This window comes from Chiloscyllium plagiosum, unplaced genomic scaffold (genome assembly GCF_037043375.1).
Source record: "Chiloscyllium plagiosum isolate Xiang-an unplaced genomic scaffold, Cpla_swu_hap1 HiC_scaffold_30, whole genome shotgun sequence".
Classification (NCBI taxonomy): Eukaryota; Metazoa; Chordata; class Chondrichthyes; order Orectolobiformes; family Hemiscylliidae; genus Chiloscyllium; species Chiloscyllium plagiosum.
This window is the reverse complement of record NW_028270168.1, coordinates 13,727,850-13,734,883: the sequence shown is the minus strand read 5'-3', so window position 1 is coordinate 13,734,883 and position 7,034 is coordinate 13,727,850. Positions and strand designations below refer to the sequence as shown.

General features: G+C 47.0%; 1 protein-coding gene across 1 annotated transcript in view; it reads left to right on the top strand.

Annotated features, from left to right (window-relative positions):
- Positions 1 to 1,128: 1,128 nt before the first annotated feature.
- luzp1 (leucine zipper protein 1) overlaps positions 1,129 to 7,034 on the top strand; it is a 150,108-nt gene continuing 144,202 nt past the window's right edge. Inside the window, exon 1 of the mRNA XM_043717397.2 lies at positions 1,129 to 1,351. The gene's annotated coding sequence lies outside the window, so the exon portion shown is untranslated. The remainder of the gene's footprint in view (positions 1,352 to 7,034) is intronic.

Genomic DNA, 7,034 nt, shown 5'->3' with positions numbered 1-7,034 from the left:
CAACCTGGCCTAACGTCACAGGGTTAGAGGTGAAGGGAGGGGGAAAGGAAGGTTAGGCAAGTCTGAACAGCTGCTGGCCACAATGCAGTGAGAGGGCGAGGGTCGAGTCTGTCATCAGAGGGTCCGACATGGCTGTGATGTGATGCCTTCACAGTCAAAGAGCTGGCTGAAAGTCACCACATGCATTTACCCCAGAAAAGTAGCTCATTTAGTTGGTGTGGGGGGGGGGGGGGTGTTACTTGGCACTTATAAGACCTGATCCCCATCATTCCTAGGTGGAGTGGGGTATAAATTTGGAGGGGGAGAGAAAGTTGGACGGGAAATGTACACGACTGTAAAAGTGAATCTCAAGGTATAGCAGATATTTTATGTTAACTTAAAGCAAGTCATTTCAATACAATCTGCAAAAGTGAGCGCAAAGGAATTGGGCTCATTGTTGACAATGTTACTGGTTTTCTCAATCCCAGTCACTTTCGTGCCTACGTTGGTTCTTATTTTATTTAGGGGGGTGTTTACTGTTAGGATCTACAGCAGCAGACTGTGATCCCTAGGGGATTAGGCGAATTCTACCGGTCGTAAGGACCTTTTGAAGAGTCCCAGCCTTTGTGTAAAGTTCTGCGGGCTGGATAACCAACAGCAGCCTGACTGAGTACTAGAGGAGCATGAAGGTGCTGGGCAGCGACACTGGGTTAGCAGAAGCTTCTCTGTCGACCCTAGTGTACATCAGGGCAATCGGTCACCCTGAAAAGTTGTTGCAACTTGAGATGCGCCTGTGACTTTAACATGAAACGCTGCTGGAATGAATGAGGTTCCTCAGTGTTGCTGGAGAGGAGCGGAGGGGGTGATGGATGTCTGGAAGGGAACTGCAATGACTTAAAAGTGTTGCAGAAACAATGGCGTGAGAAGTGGATCACAGTCCCCTCCCCCCCCCCCCCCACCCCCCCTCCAGCAGCAGCTCGATTTGCTTCCTGTTGGAATTGGCTGAGACTTGAAACGTTACTTCAGTCTGGATTCCAGCTCGGAGTGGTTTCAGAAGCAGTTCAAGCTCCTCCTTCCCTGAGAGAGAGAGAATCAGTTTCTGCACCAAATATGGCCATGAAATGACATCACTGCTTCAGGAGGCCGGCACTGTTCACGGCAATCCCACCTTTCATTGTTAAAACACTTTACTTTGGGCCGGCTGGGAGGAGTGGTGCTGGGGGCAAAGAATGTAACGATCAAAGCCCTGCCAGAGCAGGGGAAGGGGCACTTTAGGGTGGTCTAGGGGCTACAGCAGGAGCTGTACACTGCTCAAGCCACAGGGAGTTTTACCCGCAGCCCTTGGACTCTACACTTCTGTTCAGAAGGCAAGGTAAGAGAACGTGGCTTTCCACTTCCCATCGGTCCGCCGTTGGCTGTTAGGACCCGCGAATGCGTGAGTGTTCCCAAAGCAGGAAGGGGTTGGCGACCTTGCCCTTTCTGTATTGGCGCACAGAGAGAGAGAGAAACAGGCAGACAGAGAGCAGGATCAGGACACGGAGAGAGAGAGAGATCAGGACACACACACAGAGAACAGGATACAGAGGGAGAGACAGGTAGAGAATAAGATCAGGACATACAGAGAGTGAGCGATAAACCAGGATAGAGAGAGAGACAGAGATCGGGACATAGAGAGAGAGAGAGAGACCTGGATTTACAGAGTGAGAGATCAGAACGAGAGAGAGTAGAGACAGAATACGACAGTGAGAGACCAGGATGGAGAGAGAGAGATTAGGAGACAACGAAAGAGAACAGTGAGAGTTACGGCAACCAGGAAAGAGAGGGAAAAAGAACAGGATGGAGAGAGAGAGAGGATAGAGAGAACAGAACAGAGGAGGACAGAGAGGGGAGAGTGAGAGGGCAGGATATATAGAGGGAAGAGGACAAATAGAGAGCAGAAGGAGAGAGAGAGCAGGAAAGAGAGAGGACAGAGCAGAAGACTGAGCATGAACTGAACAGAAGGAGAGAGAGAGAGCAGCAGGATGTATCAGTTACATAGGATGCACAGGCCATTCAGCCCAGCAACCCATGCTGGTGTGTATGTCCCAATTGCGTCACCTCCGCCTCTACTTCATGGAAACCTCTACCATAACCCTCTGTTCCCTTTTCCCTCAAAGCCTACACTCGCATTCCCTGAAATTCAGCTCTATTACTCACTTCAACCACTCCCTGTGGTCGCACACTCCACATTCTCACCATTCTTTTGGTAAAGCTGTTCTGAAGTCCCAGTTGGATTTCTTGGTGACTATCATATTGATGGCCTTCACTTTCGCTCTTCACTACAAGAGGAAACATCTCTCAGTATCCATTTTATCCAGAGCTTTCGAAATTAAAAATAAATCCCTAATTAGGTTACCCCTCGGCCTTCATTTTTCAGGAGGCAATCCTTTTGTGATAACTCTTCAAAGAGCGGGAGAGAGAGAGCAGAGAGAGGGACCACAAGACAGACAGAATGGGATAGGACGGGAAGAAAGAGGAGAAAGTAGGGTAGAGGAGGAGAGTAAGACAGAGAGAGGACAGGATTGCAGGAGTGAAAGAGAGTGAGAGGGAGAGGATGGAATAGCTGTGGAAAGGATACTGCAGTAAATGAAAAGGAGTCTCTTGAGTAAGCTCAGCAGCTGGGAAGCTGTGCTGTTTGATAGTGTGGCTCTGCAGCTATCGCCAGGGCGTCTGCTTTAATCAAGGAGGGAGCTCACAGATCGTCTCTCATGATCGAGCAACTCTTCACGCCAACAGTGGCAGAGGAAGTTGTCATAATTCTTGTGTTTCATAAAGAGTGAAGTAATCCTTACTGTTAACATTCTAGAAATGAACTATCTCATCAGTCCTACACCTGAAGGGGTCACGTGGGGGAGGTCAGAGCGGTGGGATCTCAGGGCTACGCTGAGATTTATGATCAGTGTGTTTCTGGTTTGTTTTCTGATCAGCTGTGAGCTTTTGCAGTCACAGTCACATTGTGCTGTGCTGCTGCCTCTGCAGAGGAACTACTCAATCATGCAGAATAGAGAAGGGAAAAGACCTGCAGTATTTTGGGCCCTGACACAGAGCGAGTGAGGGGTGTGAGAGGGAAAGTGTGGGCTTATCCAGGTTCTGCGACTCATATCCAGATTCATTTTGATGGGCTGTACTTTTCTCGGGAGCTTCAAATCACAGATGGATTGAAGTAACCTTAATGGGTGCGGTATTCCCCAAATTTTATTCAGGTATTGAATTACTGCAAAAATAGATAAGATTTCAGAAAACAAGATCATGCAAAACCTGATAAAAGTGCAGTGGCAAGCAGCATGATACTGATACTAACATCTACAGGAGCTCATTAATTGGTGCTTTCTTGGTGAGGGAAGTCTTTGATCTCTGATTACTTTAATCAGAATTACTTCTGACTCAGAACAATTAAAAAAAAGGACAGGGAGATCTCTTTATTAAAAAGAGAGTTTGCTGACCAACCTATCCACTTGTATTTGCTTAGATTTATTGCCTGGCTACATTGTCTCCACAGCAAAAGGCTGGCAAAAGATGATGGGTGCTGCAGTGTGAGCAGGTAGCTACTGCATTTCCCCAATCTGACACACGCCAGGAGAAACTGGGCCAATGGAACGAAAAACATCTTTTTATTAACTGATATAACAGGAATTTTGCTTCTGACATAAACAAACTTGACCCACTGTGCACTGTCACCTGTCCAATCATGGATTGACCCTGATACCAACCACAGAGATGGGTCCTGAATATGTGGAGCTAACTGACAGTTAATAAGCATCTGGTATTACAACAGAAGTACAGGCTGCTTGTTCTGTCTTGTATAATTTACCTGTGTATCTTGCTCACAATGACAATAGAATGGGTTCAGCCCGCAGTCTGACCTCTGAACTAACCAGTAGTGACGACTAAATTCTCAATTGCTTCAGTCGCAGACAATGTTCCCTTTATTGTCTCAGCTGGTTGGATGTATAAAGGCATCAGACTCGATCCCTCCTCTCCTGCTCCCTGACTTTGCCCCTGCCGCATCAATAGCCCATTAAATGAGTGCGCATCAGTATTGAGGCTGTTCAGTCATAGGGCAGCATCGCAACTCAAATCATGCAGACCCATGGCGTGCTGTTTCCAGCAAGCATGGCTAGATACTGAAGGGAAGAAAAAATCCTCAGATTATTTCTGTTTTCCTTGGACCAGAGGTTACTTAGGGTGAAAAGGTTGAGGTGCACTCCTTTATGGATGCCTCCACTCCAGAGCGGGACTCAGCCACTTTATTTGTTTCATTTACTGCTTTGCCTGCAAAAGGAGGGATGACGTCGTCATTTCTACATTGAGCAGGATGGAAGTCTATGAAACCTGAAACAATCCACAGCCTCAATGACTGCCTTACAACACGCAAAACTGACTGCCCAGTCCATTCATTAAAACTGCGGAGGCACCATTTATTTGTCTAACAAGCAATGTAATGTTGATCTCTGAGTTACGTATCAGCAGGGACATGAAAGTGGCACATGCCAGGAGTTGTAAATCATGAACAGAGTGAGTGTTGTGATGTGTTCACTTGGTAGCAGTACCTAATTCTTTCTAGTTCAAATTTCAGTTGACAATATTCTTTGCACATTATTATTTACAGAATTTTCTCAAAGGCCAAGAAAAACATTTTTCTTTTGAAGAACTAAGGTTACATTTTAAAATAGCTCTACGAGACATGTCATTTTCTTAAAGGCAAAGTATCAGCCTTGAAACCAGACATTTTCTTACTTGGCCATTCTGTTCAAATTGCTAGTTCATCACCTGTAATAAACCACTGAAGAGCTGGCACTGTTCCCCAGCAGCAACAATTTGCATTTATATCGCGTCTGTGATGTAGCGAAATCATCCAAGTCTGTTTTTCGAGCGTGTTACCAAGTTAAAAAATGCTCCAAGCCACAGGAGCTGATGTCAGGGTAGGTGAATGTCAAAGATGTGGGTTGCTGGACGAATCTTAAAGGAGAAAAGAGAGGCAGAAAGTTTTGTCCAGCTTATAGTGGTCCTTTGCAACAGGTCCCATGTGGTGGGTATCAATGTAGAACATTCCTTCAGGTGAGAGCTGAGCCTGTTTCTGGTTGGGGTGGGCAATCGCCTCATACAAAAGTTCGGGAATTCAGGACCAGTGAGAAATTCCGGACAAGCTTCAGTTACCCCCCCCCCCCCCCCCCAGATGGGTCACCGTGGAATTTCCCCAGGTAGTATTTTCAAATTTGAAAGGGTTCAGAAAAGATTTACAAGGATGTTACCAGGGTTGGAGGATTTGAACTATAGGGAGAGGTTGAATAGGCTGGGGCTGTTTTCCCTGGAGCGTCGTAGTCTGAGGGGTGACCTTACAGAAGTTTGTAAAAATCGTGAGGGGCATGGATAGGATAAATAGACAAAGTCTCTTCCCCGGGTTGGGGGAGTCCAGAACTAGAGGGTATAGGTTTAGGGTGAGAGGGGAAAGATTTAAAAGAGACCTAAGGGGCAATGCTTTCACTCAGAAGGTGATATGTGTGTAGAATGAGCTGCCAGAGGATGTGGTGGAGGCTGGTAAATTACAGCATTTAAAAGGCATCTGGATGGGTATATGAATAGGAAGGGTTTGGAGGGATATGGGCCGGGTGCTGGCAGGTGAGAATAGATTGGGTTGGGGTATCTGGTCGGCATGGACGGGTTGGACCGAAGGGTCTGTTTCCTTGCTGTACATCTCTATGACTCTCTCGTGTTGACTTGTGCTTTTCTCCACTTGGTTTTTTTTCCCCTCCTCTCAAGTGAGATTGCTTGGTTTTGGGTGGAGTGAGGAGGGTGTTTATTCTCATCCAATTATTACCACAAAACTGTGTAGCATCGGCTGAATTCTTTACCTGTTTTGCATTTGATCATGGGGTGGTGGAGAACTCACAGGTGGCACCCACACCCAGGAGCAGGACCTGAGCAACAGCAACTCCCACCACAGGCCATGGCTTTCTGGCCTGTATAGTTCAGCTTGTCCTCTGTTAGATTGTGGCACAGTGGTAACACCACTGGGCTAGTTATCCTGAATCCCAGGCTATTGTTCTCAAAGCAAATGATTCAAATCCCACCACAGCAGGTAGTGAAATTTGAATTCAATAAAAATCTGAAGTGAAAAGCTGGTCTAATGGTGATCATGTAACCACTGCTGATTGTTGTTAGAAAACATCTCGTCTGGTTCACTAATTTCCTTTAGGGAAGGAAACTGGTGTCCTGACCCAGTCTGGCCTACATGTGACTCCAAGCTCCCAGCAATGTGGTTGGCTTGAAATAAGGAAGCCAGTTTCCTGTCACCAGGTCACCCTTTATTTACATGTGCATTATACATGGACTCTGACCAGCCAGCTCAGAGCCAGTCCCTGGAACAAGGAGAATCCCTGAGACTCCTGCTTAAATATTTTTCTTTCCCCTACAATACTGCCATGCAACAATAGTGCTTATATTCCTCAGCACCCATGTTTGTGTGTGTGTGTGTGTCTTGGTGGAAAACACAGGGAAAACACCAAGTGAACATAACTTTATTAACATTACACCACCAGGAAAGTCACCCATGTGGCAGATGAACTGGTGACAAGCAAAGCCAGAGCAGGCAATGCTTATGTGAAAAAGGTGAAGGGGAGGGTAGAGACTAAATAAAAATAGAATTGGAGGGGGAAATAAAGCACTCCATTCCCCACAGTGCCCACCTGGTCCTAATGAGGTCAAGACTATTGGAAGATAGTTTGTGCTCCCATCTCCAGGGACACCCAGGCCCATCCATAACCACGGAAGTGGGGAAGGCAGTTGGCCATAATGACCCCCTCTCCACCATGGTCTGCTGCCTGGACCTGTTAATGGCCAGCCTGGCCAGGCCCAGGAGCAGACCCACAAGGAGATCCTCTGACTTGCCCTCCCCCCTTCGCACCGGGTGGACTCCTGTCTATATCGGTCAGCCAGGGCTCCCTGATTGGACCAGGTTAACAGCCCCAATCACACTCAATGCGATCCACTGGGCCACCCTCATTCCAATCACAACA